Source organism: Bidens hawaiensis, unplaced genomic scaffold (assembly GCF_021521415.1).
Source record: "Bidens hawaiensis isolate Kalapana, Puna unplaced genomic scaffold, B.hawaiensis_p1.1 tig00049060_1, whole genome shotgun sequence".
Taxonomy (NCBI): domain Eukaryota; kingdom Viridiplantae; phylum Streptophyta; class Magnoliopsida; order Asterales; family Asteraceae; genus Bidens; species Bidens hawaiensis.
Window position 1 is genome coordinate 32888 of NW_027498778.1, and position 12880 is coordinate 45767.

The 12880-nt window shown below is 35.0% G+C and overlaps 1 pseudogene; it reads left to right on the top strand.

Annotated features, from left to right (window-relative positions):
- Positions 1 to 7447: 7447 nt before the first annotated feature.
- LOC143597799 (protein FAR1-RELATED SEQUENCE 5-like) lies at positions 7448 to 9913 on the top strand (annotated as a pseudogene).
- Positions 9914 to 12880: the final 2967 nt, after the last annotated feature.

The window sequence follows — 12880 nt, forward strand, 5'->3', positions numbered from 1 at the left end:
ATGCTTTGGCTTAATAGAGTTCGTGCCCTTTCCTAACTCTCCAGGTAAGCAACCGGGTCCCGCGTCTGATTGGGATTTATACGCATTGCTTATCCTTAGGTTTCAATAACCTTGGTGTCAAGAGTTTCAAAAAACAAGCACATCCCCCTTACAGTTACTACATACCCGCCATATAGAACCATCTTTAAGAAGAAAATATCGAAACACCATAATAAAGATCAATAATTGAAAATGTTTGAGAAATATTTGTTTTTAGGCATAAGCCTTGGACTTGTGTGTGCTTTGTGTACATGAGGCGTAAATGAATTGACAAAATGTTGGGACTTATATTTTAGACCGACGCATCGAATTAATCTTTGGGTGAAAAATGTATTATTCGGTCTCAACTAAGGGTGGATGGCTTGAAGACCAAGTCATGCTAGGCTAGTATAAATAGATGTTTTTATTCATTTTTCTAGTATGAGTGACTGTATTGTGTATGTGTGAGATTTAGGGTTTTATCCCTTAGAGAGAGTCTCTGCCTCCAGGATGAGCTCTCCTGGTGGCGGCTGAGATATTTCTTAATTGATTGTATGTATGAATGTATGTATGAGTGTTTCATCTTAATGAGAATCATTCGGCTAATATTTCATACTACCATTTCTATCTTGTTTGTGTTTTGATTACAATTGTTCATCCTACTTTATTGTTGATTGTTAATCAAATCAGGCTCTCTCCCAATACACCTCATCCGTCCAAATAACATCATTCAAGAGTGAATCTGAGTTAGATTCGATCCTAACCCTAGATCCGAGCTCCACACCGTTGATTAGTATTGACTATTATTCACGCTTCCGCACCGGGGCTCGGAACTCACAATTGGTATCAGAGTTTGGGTTACCGAATCGTTCAGACTAACCGCTGAACAGATTCATTTCGCTCTTGAATCCACCATGGACGTTAAACGATGAAGTTCGTTGAAATTATTTTTTGGGGGTTTTGAAATTATTTGATGATTCGAAGAAAAGTATATGGATTGATGTTTGGGTTGATGACTCGTTTGGAGATCCAACATCAATTTCATGTTTATTTGGTCAAAACGGTCCGGATCTGATGTAACAGTGTTATTTGGCTCGTTTTGGGGCAACACTGTTCATCTGATTATTTCTAGATCTGAAAATGTTGATTATGTTATGATGATAGGTTTCTTTGATTTCGAGATGACTTGGATAGGGCTATAGTGATTAATTTCCGATTACGAAACTTGTTTCTGGATTTGAAAAATTAGGGTTTTGTGTGCTCATGCTGAACAAACAATAGATGTTTGTTGAAAAATATTGCCGATGGTACAAACTGATAAGGAGAATATAAAGGTCAAGAATGAACATGTACTAAAGGCAATTTCATCATTGTTTGTTGCAGCAGATGCAAAGTGAATATTCGAGCAGGTTCTGCAAGGGCGAATCAGTGACTGATGACGCAGAAATGAAGTTTTGATGTCTCGAGCACACTATGAAAAAATTAAGATTGGACTCGAGTATGGAAAATGACTAAGTGTTGCTTCGAGCACAGGAGGTGTTTTGCCCAAGCACATCTTTGTTTTGCTCGAGCACAGGTTATTTCGAGCACATCTTATATCGAGCACATCAAATTTCGAGCACACTTTGTGAAACCCAGAGCATATCCTTTGTCTTCTCAAGAAAACTCTCTTTAAGTCTCGAGCACACTTTGTTATTTATTCGAGCAGACTCTTTTTCGAGCATACTTTGTTTTGCCATGAACAATTATGCTTGTGAAGAGACAACTCAAGTTTGTGTCGAGCACACCCTTGCTCCCGAGCACACTTTTGCTCCCGAGCATGTTTGGTGGAAAATGAAAAGGCACTAAGTAATCCGAGCACATTTTTATTTCCGAGCACTAAGTAATCCGAGCACACTTGTACTTCCGAGCACACTTTGTGCTAGTTGAAAATTGAAAAATCACAAGTGTTTTGATTTCCGGGTACACTTTGTGCTAGGAAAGTGCTTCCGGGTACACTTTGTGCTAGTGCTAAAATTGAAAAATTCACAAGTACTCCCGAGCACACTTTTTCTCCCGAGCATGCTTGGTGTTAAGTGAAAAAGTGAAAAATCACAAGTGTTTTGCTTCCGAGTACACTTTGTTTTCCGAGTACACCTTGTGCTAGGAAAGTGCTTCCGAGTACACTTTGTGCTTGGAAATTGAATCAGAGTATGCTTTGTGCTAGGAAACAGAGTTTGTGAAACATTTCAAAGTTTTGAAGAAACTTTTGAGATTTTTGGTGCCGTTGACCGTTTGACCAAGCTGTTCTCTACGGAAGATATATACCAGGGGTATTTTGGTAATTTTTCTCCAATCATCAACAAGCTTATGGAATTCAAACCTCATCCAATTTCACGACTTCATCAAAGGCTTTACAAGAACAAGTGTTGACCAAGCTTAAGGATTTAATCACTTTTAGTGTCAACCAACTTTTGAATATGTTCATTTGAGATATTTACAATCTTGATGAGGATGATCAAGATTGTTTCACCCACACTTGATTTGAAGACACATTTATTAAAGACAATTGCAACGAAATTGGGGGAGTAAAATTTTTGAATTTCATTGCAAATGGCATGCTTCAGATCAAGTAAAAGACTCAAGTTAAGGAAAAGTTGATCAAGATCAATAATCCAAGGTTTTTCAAAGACGTTTCATCATTTGTAAGTTTTCAGATTTCCTAGTACGGATGAGAAGATGGAGTCATCACGAGCAACAATGTTGAAAGGATTATCAGTAGAGTCTAACCTCCTATGAAATAGTCACTTGAAGAGTCAAGAACGGGTTATGGTTGACTTGAATGCTATCTTAATTCAGGGAATGGTTTGAAGATAATTCACAGGGGAAGACACAGATTTGAAGAATGGAAGATTATTTGATTATCACAATAAGTTTATTTCTTTTTGTGATAACCTTGTTACTTGAAGTTGATCTTTGAAGTTCAACGCCTCGTTCATATGCCCATACAACTATATCCAAAAGTGATATAAGAGTGATGATTCGAAATGAAAAATGGGAGAAGCTTAACATGAGGGGGAGAATTTCAATGAAAGACAACGAGTTATGAGGTGATCATGGAAGAAATTCGATGGCATCGGTCTAAGGGGGAGATTGTTGGGACTTATATTTTAGACCGATGCTTCGAATTAATTTATGGGTGAAAAATGTATTATTCGGTCTCAACCAAGGGTGGATGTCTTGAAGACCAAGTCATGCTAGGCTAGTATAAATAGATGTTTTTATTCATTTGTCTAGTATGAGTGACTGTATTGTGTATGTGTGAGATTTAGGGTTTCATCCCTTGGAGAGAGTCTATGCCTCCAGGATGAGCTCTCCTGGTGGTGGCTGAGATATTTCTTAATTGATTGTATGTATGAATGTATGTATGAGTGTTTCATCTTAATGAGAATCATTCGGCTAATATTTCATACTACCGTTTCTATCTTGTTTGTGTTTTGATTACAATTGTTCATCCAACTTTATTGTTGATTGTTAATCAAATCAGGCTCTCTCCCAATACACCTCATCCGTCCAAATAACATCATTCAAGAGTGAATCTGAGTTAGATTCGATCCTAATCCTAGATCCAAACTCCACACTGTTGATTAGTATTGACTATTATTCATGCTTCCGCACCGGGGCTCGGAACTCACACAAAAAAAATATTAAGCAAGTGCATTGAACAATCACATAAGGCCCACATAATTTTCTAATCATGCAACCTAAACAATTAAACAAATAAACTATAACTAACTAGAACACTACGTCTAATGTCCTATCTTATAGTCACGGCTCTGATACCAATCTGTAACACCCCGGCTAAAGCGGAATACGCCCAGGTGTGACGTACAAATTGCTCTAAACACATGTGATACTATTAAGTGACAATATTATCGTTAATTCATTCAAATCCCTAGTACACAAGTTTATCAAATGAACAAACACAAAGGAAAAGGAACAAGTCAAACATCTTCTTGTTTATTATTTAGATAACCTAACTTCTAATATCCTCGTCATTTCATCCTCTAAAGAAAGTACCTGTAGCATATATATATATATATATATATATCAACTAATTGAATAGTTGGTGAGTTCACACAAGTTTTGATATACATATGAAAAAATCTACAATTCCATGAACAAGTGTAAATGAGCAAGTAAAGTCCTTTATAGTTGGGATAGTGCACCAACGTACTCAGATCGGGGGTCCCTATTCCACTCATAACATCGAGGTCCTGAGTGCATATGGGGGCGTATGATCATACTTATTGAGGAAACCATGAGCAAGTAATCTTTGAGCAAGTAAACAAATAAACACACAAGTCTATATAACGAATTGTAGTTTGTAAATAATAAGTAAACAAAATTGAATTGTTGATAGGATATATATGCTACCCCCAAATAGTTAAAAAGGGTAAAAAGGGGGTGTGAGAAACTCACCTTTGCAATTGGATGATAACTTGAAAATAAAACGGTAAGCGCGTTATATGAAACCGAAGGACTGAATCTCACGAGCTAAAATAATAAGAACACGAGAACTACTAATTAATTTAATAGAAATAGTATATCGGTTTTAAAGTTCATATATTATTGTTTGTATATATACCTTTAGAAATGTTAACGTATTTTAGTAATTAGGTCTAACGGATTTTAACAAGTTATTAATATAATATTACTTATAAGATGAAAAATGAATATAATAATGTTTACGGAATTTTAGCCTTACCGGTATATTTTAGTATAACATTTGACGGTTTAGTTTCAATAAAGTTATAACGAAATTATATTACATATTTATATATTTTATGAACTTTAATTATTGGCTCGAGTTGTAAAGGTTGGATTCTTGGATGAAAAAGATTGAAAACAAACTAAACAATTGTTATTTTATTTAAGAATGATTTTATAAATATATATGAGAGACCAAGGCTTGAACTCGGGTCACCATGACCACACCTAGTGTACACAACCACCGACCAAACTATCTTTGTGTTATAAAGTTAGAAACAAATATATATATATATATAGGGAAAGTATAAGAAGAAAACCTATTTCAGTTGACAACCACCCCGGAAACTCAAATGAGTGGTTTTGGTGTTGCCATGTGTTCACTGGAGATATTTAATTGTTCTTTAAGTATAAGGGTATTTTAGTCTTTTTGACTTTGACCATGCTTTAATAGTTTCATCTTGTCAAATCACCGATTTTAGGTCCTTTCATATATCTTAACATCATCAGAAAATTTCAATTTGATTCCTTCCAGGTTACCGGTTTTCAAGTATGTCTCCCAACGCAAAGCGATTCTTAGATTTTTCAGCCTTTTTTCCTTCAAAGAAACAACATCAACTAACAGCATTCGATTCTTTAGATATTCATCATTCCAGTGTTGACCCCCTCGTGTGCGTTGATGTTTTTCCTGTTGTTCATCAAGTTAATCCAACACCTGGCGTACCTGTAGTTGTTGACATTGTTTCAGTTGTTCATCAAGTTAATCCAACACCTGTCGTATCTGTAGTGGTTGACGTTGATCCAGTTTTTCATCAAGTTAATCCGGTCACCGCAGTCAACCATCTCGATGTTTATCAAGTTTCTGATGAAGTTACAACTTCGGTTATATCTAGTTCTCCAATTCCAGATCCCCAAGAATTTTGTTTTTGTTTTTTATGCGATGATTATCACTCTTATCCAAGTTTGATGGGTGGTGAGGAATGCTTATTCTGGAAGTGTGCTTTAGTCAGTCCTAGTACCTTATAACCTTTTTGGTCATTACACTCCTGATATATCACCTAAAGATTTTATGGTTGAGGAATGCGTGTTTATTTTAGTCTTTTGTATTTTGTAGTTTTAATCTGGTGCTCGTTTCTAGTTCTTTGTTGTTTTTCTTTTTATTTTTCGGTATTCCCCTATCTGTTGTCACATTTTGCTACAATGGTCTTTATATGTTGTATGACATTTATATTATGATAACTTTATAACTTATGTTTTTATTATGTTTTGACTTGTCCTTCAAATGATAACATATGTCTTCTACATGTTAACATATGTTTTAGCACGCTTATTAACATATGACCTTTTTGTATATTGTTTTATATTTTTTCTCGCTATGGTAGAATGTATCTATTTTTGGAGATTTAATTATTTAGTAATTGTGGTTTAATGTAAAACCAGGTTACGAAATAATAAAACAGAACAAACATTGAGTCGAGTTACGTCATTAAACTTAATTAAACATTAAACTATTCTTCTACATAATTAAACAAACGTACATTAAACATTCAACCTACACTAAACAAACGGTAAACCTAAAATAAAAATACAACATATTAAACATTAAACAGCTTATTTTCTCCCCCAATTGTAGTAGTCCCATGACTCATCAGAATCACTAAATTAGTAAAAGGGGTCGGGTTCAGACTCGTAACCATCTGGTTCTGGTTTTGGAGTTGGAGGAGAGTGGATTGGTGGTTCGTATTCCGCCCCGGGGTCTGTTTCGTACCCTTCCACCCAATCAGGTACTATTTGTGTGGGTCGAAGAGTAGGAGGATGAGGTGGAGGTGGAGGGTGGTCATCTTCATGTGGGTTTCCATGTACTTGTGGCTGATTGTTAACCCTACCATTCGGTTCAACTTGCAAGATTCCAGTTTCTACTTGCTGGTTAGCCGGGTCAACCACATTGTTAGTAGGATTTAGTGCAAAAAACCTTTTGTTTTCAATAACATCCTCTGGAGGTGTACTTGGGGCGGGATACATTTTTTGTATATATTTTTGTGTGTGTGGTAGTGTAAAAGGTATTACTTGAAATGTGAATGGGATGTTGGTGTGAGTTTGGTTGATGACACTTATTATTTATTTCTACAAATACTTTGAGGGAAGTCCCCCTTTGTACCCCACTCAATTTATTTTAATTTATTTTATTGTAGACGGAAGATCTTTTTTTATATTTCCTTGTACTTTCTTGTATTTTCATACTTCTCCCCCTATATATGTTTACTTTTTCTTCTATAAACACAATTTTAAGACTCACCATTAATGTTATCCACCTTCCTTCACGCACTCTTCCTTTATTGTGATGGATGTCCCAGCCGGCTAAAATGATGATATCACATTAACTACTCCAAGCAGTCAAGTTTTTAGCATACCTTTTGATCAGTCTACTTCAAATACTTTCCTTAACCACTTAATTAGCCCCACCAGTCAAGGTAGTATTTCATTAAGTCATATTAATGTTTTAAGTCTAGTTTTTAGTACTCTAATCCAGAGACCTCTAATCCATTTGTTTTATAAATGGTTTTGTTTTAAGGGTTCCAGGGGGTTCCATATGTTTTAATGCTTTTATTCCCATGCTTTTATAACTTAAAATCCTTTATTTTTGAAGCATTATTTTTAAATCATGGGAAGATGTTGTTACTATGTATTATAAGTACGCTGAAGAATCTGGTTTTTCGGTCCGCAAAGGCCAGACTAAGAAATGGAAAGGTGTCGCTACACACAAGTATTTCAGGTGTAATAAGTACGGTACCCCCCAAAGCAAACGTTCCTTTGATTCCTTGTTTGAATCGTCAATGTATGTCAGGCAGAAGACATTTACCGTAACTGATTGCAAGGCTCACGTAGGTGTTTCATTTTGTCGTGAAACATGTAACTTTATTTTGTCTAAGTTTGTAGAAGATCACAATCATTGTCTTGTTGACACTTTTAACCGTGACTTGACTAAGATATCTAGAAAGCTTTCATTCTCAACCAAAAAATTTATCCACCAGATGAGCTTAAATAGAGTTGGTCCTACTAGTGCTCATCGTTTACTTGTCTCAATAAAGGGTGGTCATCATAACGTTAGAGGTACACCTATTGATTTCAAGAACTTTTATAATGGAATGAGGATTTTCATAGGTGATACGGATTCACAGTTAGTTATTGGCCGGTTGAAAGATCGTTATGAGTGTTTCCCTGAATTCTTTTTAGATTTTACAGTTGAAAATGGCAAGTTAAGATCTATCTTTTGGGCTGATGAGATATTCAAATTGAATTATAAAGCTTTTGGTCACGTTTTGGCTTTTGATGCCACCTATCAGACTAATAGGTTAGTCATTTGATTTCATGTTTTGTTTTTTTCACTTATCTTATGTACCTTTATCTTTAAAACATATGTTTTATATGTTTTTTCACTTTACTTTTCTAGGTACAAAATGATATTTGTTCCTTTACTGGTGTAGATCACCACAAAAAATGTGTTACTTTTGGAGTTGCCTTGATCAGTAGTGAGACTATCGACTCTTACAAATGGTTGCTTCAATCCTTTCTTAATTGTCATGGACAACAACCCAAGCTAGTTTTAAGTGATCAGGATCCTTCTATGCGGCAAGCAATAGTCCAGGTATTTTCTGAGTCATGTCATAGGCTTTGCATGTGGCACATAATGAAGAAATTGTCGGCCAATGTTATTATCTTTTAAATATGACCGTTGACTTTTTTGTTGATATCTGTGTTTTGTTTTTTTGATATGTTTTTGTTTCCTTTTACATTAGGTATCTGGTGATGTTATTGAGAATACTAACATTCGTTCTTGAATACATCGTTTGGTTTGGAATATGTTTATCACCCCTGATACATTTGAGTCCAGATGGCACTATCTTATTGAGAAGTTTGGTTTACAAGACAACAAGTGGTTGAATGATATGTTTGAGACCCATGATCGTTGGGTTCCTGCTTATTTACGAGAGATCCTTTTTTGTTGTTTGATGAAGACTACATCTCGTTGTGAAAGCTCTAATGCAACATTTAAAGTCAACTCAACTAGCGCTGACACTCTTGTCCAATTTATGCTATGTATGGAGTCTAGACTAGACAGTCAACGTTACTCTCAAAGAAGTTGTGAGTACAAGACTTCATCTGTTTCATTTAAAAGTACTACTGGTTAAGAAATAGAGAAACATGCATTTGAGTTGCACACTCAAACCATCTTTAATGACGTTAGAAAGGAGATAATGAAAGGGAAGTATTGTTGTTATGTTACACATATTGAATCCGTTGATGCTCATGTTTTATATTCTGTGACTCACTTGGACAAAGGAAGGACATAACCAACGTTTTTCTGGTACGTTAAGGATCATGTTTGGTCACTTTAACATAATTTTTGTTGTTAAAATATGTTATACGTCTACCTAAAAACATAAGTTATAAGTGAAGTCTACGTTAACATATGTTATAATCATACATTTTATTTTTATCCTACAAGTTATCTTTGATCCTGCTGACAACTCGGCCTCTTGTTCTTGTATGGGATTCACTCGTATTGGTTTTTTATGCCGCCATGTGTTTTGTGTTTATAGAATTAAAAAAGTCGACAAGATCCCCTTGAAGTATGTAAGTGATAGGTGGAAACGGGATGTTCTACCTAGAAGTGTTTTCTCAATTTCAAATCAATTTAGTGTGGATTCCAATCCTCAAAGTGTTTTACGTTTTGAGGTTTTGGAGATGGTAAGTCAGTGTGTTGACATGTTGGGGGTTGACTCTGAAGGTCTAAAACTCTTTTGCTATGAAGATAAACGAATTAAAGTCTTTGTTCTTTGAAAAGAGTTTTAGAAATACGGATGCCGCAGATGACAACGAATCTGTTTTTGAAGAAATTATTGGGAATGTCAACGAAGGTGATGATTTTATTGAGAATCCGGATGCTGTTCGGACAAAAGGATGTGGCAAGGTTCGTCGAGTGATGGGTGAGTCGGAGAAAATTGTTGAGAAGGCAGGTAAAGTCGCAAGGTTATGTCGTACTTGTGGTGAGTATGTTCATCATGATTCTCGTAATTGTCCTTTAAATCCCAAGAATAAGAAGAAAAAGTCCTTGGCAGAGCCAGAAAGCAGTGACAATGTTTAGTTAGTTCACGGTGGGGTTAATAAATAAATTTCATAGGAAGGCATATTAGTTTTTTATTCTTATTTTGTTATAATCTTTTAGCATGGTCTTTCTTAATTACTGCCTAAGGATCATGTATGACATTTGCCAGTTTGTTTAATGGTTATCCCGTTTTATGTTTTTTGTTTTTTTCAACTTCCTTTTTTGTTACTTTTTCTTTTTTAATAAATTTATTAAAAAAGGAAGGACATAACCAACGTTTGGGCTTAACAACCATTTGACCTTTGGACTTACATTTACCACCATATTTATTAACACATCAAATCTTCATCTAACCTCCCTCTCCTTTTTCATTATATAAAGGATAAGGAGATAGTTGAACTCTTGTTTTCTACAACATCCTTTTTTCCAATTTTTATCATGTATGCACCTCGACGTAGATTAGTTCCTCTTGCTAAGATTAAAATAGAGTCATCTTCCAGAATGCACTATAAACCTGTGGTCAAAAGAGAGAACCTACCTTCCTACAAAATTCACCCAAATTTTGTTGAACCTAAAGTTGAAGATTTTAAGTACACACCCCCGAAGGTTGAGAGGCCCAAAGTTGAGCAGAGTTGCATAAGAAATTCAAGTCCCTGCGGTCAACATCATGATGTCGAATGGATGTTTTACTATAATTTTGACAATCCCCTCCCTAACATCACCACTCTTTTCCATACCCAACTCCCTCTTTTGACTTCTGTCACTGTTGCAAACGTTTCTACATTGTTCGTTAGTTTTGTGACCCCCTCAGTTTAGATGGTCACTTTCTAAAGTTATGTACTCTATGTTATGTTGTTTAAGGGATGTTTTATTTATGTTAAATGTATCTGGGAACGGGATCCCATGTATCTACCACCCTTAAATGTATTAGGTGGTTTTTAAGTGTTTCCCAATGTATGTGTACTATGGTTAGATTTTATTTTCTTTTTTTAAATGTACTAGTTCACGTGACAGCTGTGAGGGACCCATAATGTTTGTTGACTTGGTGTTTGGTCGCTACTTATTTTTACTATATTGGGAATTGTGTCAAGGACCCATAATGCAAATCAATTAATTGTCCTATTACTTTCCCCTCCTACCATATTCTCTTGCAGGCCCTTCTCTTGCATTTTTTTTCTTTAATTACTTTAACATTTTTTATCTCCACCCGCTGAGTTGTTGTTAAATACCCATCCAACACTCACAAAGTCATTCCACATGGCTGCCTTGAAAAATCACATTCATAAAATCAGTCTCATCAGTATGTATGTCTGCTACTGTCATAAGGTTGCCACCTTACGTACGTCTTGGACTGATTTGAATCCTAGACGCCGTTTTTATTCATGTCCTCGTATGGTATACAATCTTGTTAAATACACCATATTTTGGTAATTTTAATTTTCCTTTTTTGTTTTTTTAAAATGCAGGAGAACAAGTGTGGTTATTTTGTTTGGCTAGATCAGCCTATGTGTGACCGTTCTATGCAAATCATTCCTGGGTTGTTGAAATCAAAAAACAAGCTTGAAGATGATGTTAAAGTTTTGCGACGTCAAATACGCGTTAGGGACATTCTTATTATCGTGTTAATTTTTTTTTTTTTGGTTTTGGTTCTCTTATTTTTTATTTAGTTTTAGTTTGGTTGGGACCCTAGTTTGGTTTGGTTACTTAGATAGCTTACTTTATCAAAAGGTAACTTTTCCGGTGAACGTGCATCGTACAAGCTTTTAGTTGTAGTTGTCTTATCCTCCTTAACTAATTTATCTTTAGTTGATATGTCTTATCCTACATTCGTATATATTACGAGGTAAATGTGACCCTACCAAGAGCACCAGCTTGAAAATAATATGATCTAACTTATAAAAGTACAACATAGTACAATATGCTTTAAAAAAACATTTTTTCTTTTTTAACATCAGGTGTACTTTTTGTAGCATTTATATACGAAGACGTAGACATGTAGCAGCATTTATAAAATAGAATCTCGTATTACTAAAGCGTGTTTTCCTTTTTTTTCTGGTCGTTATTTTGGGTTTATATTTTTTTTTAACTATGTTTTCGAAATGCAAGCTATATGCTTTTTACTAATGGGCTGTTAGTAGTTGTTAAAATATAATTAATCTTTAATTTTACTTAGCATAAAAACGGATCCCACATATAATAACCTGTAAGTCTACAACTTTCTTCTAACTATATGCTTTTAACTATGTTTTCGAAATGCAAGCTATATGCTTTTTAGATTATTTTTTTCCATTCACCACTCGACCATGCCATGTTAGGAGAAAGTGCTAACATATGTTTTGTAACAATAGTTCAATTTCGGTAACATGGATAACATAAGTTAGGTTGTAATTGAAAACATATGTTAATTTGGTAACATATGTTTTATGGTATCTTAAAACATATGTTAACATTGATATCACACAATCCAATGGGTTACCATATGCTATGTAGGTCCCATGTTACGTAAACAGGCTTCACATATTGTATATAACAAATCGTATGGTCATTGTCACGAAATCGTATTGTCAAACTAGTCATGTGTTCAAGAAATTAAGTGTACTCCCCCCCCCCCAATTTATTGATTTTATAAATGGTCCCCCCGACTTATACCTTTTTAACTGTTTGTTTCCTGTTCTACGTGTTCAACTAACGCAAGTCTTTTCCCCACGTTTTGGCTAATCATCACGTATTCAACTAACGCAAGTCTTTTCCCCACGTTTGACTGCTTTTATTTCATTTCCCACGTGTTAAACCCACTATAGTTGGCTACTTAAGATATTGTCTTTTGTACCTTTATACCTTTGTACTGTATGCTACTTTTAAATATTATCTTCCTTGGAATTCCCTACAAGGTGCTACCTAATATCCATTTCCAAAAACACTTTTTATCCACAAATTAACATAATAATTTAAGGTCCCATAATTACTACCTGCCACCGTCATATTCTAAAACAAAAGTATAAGGGC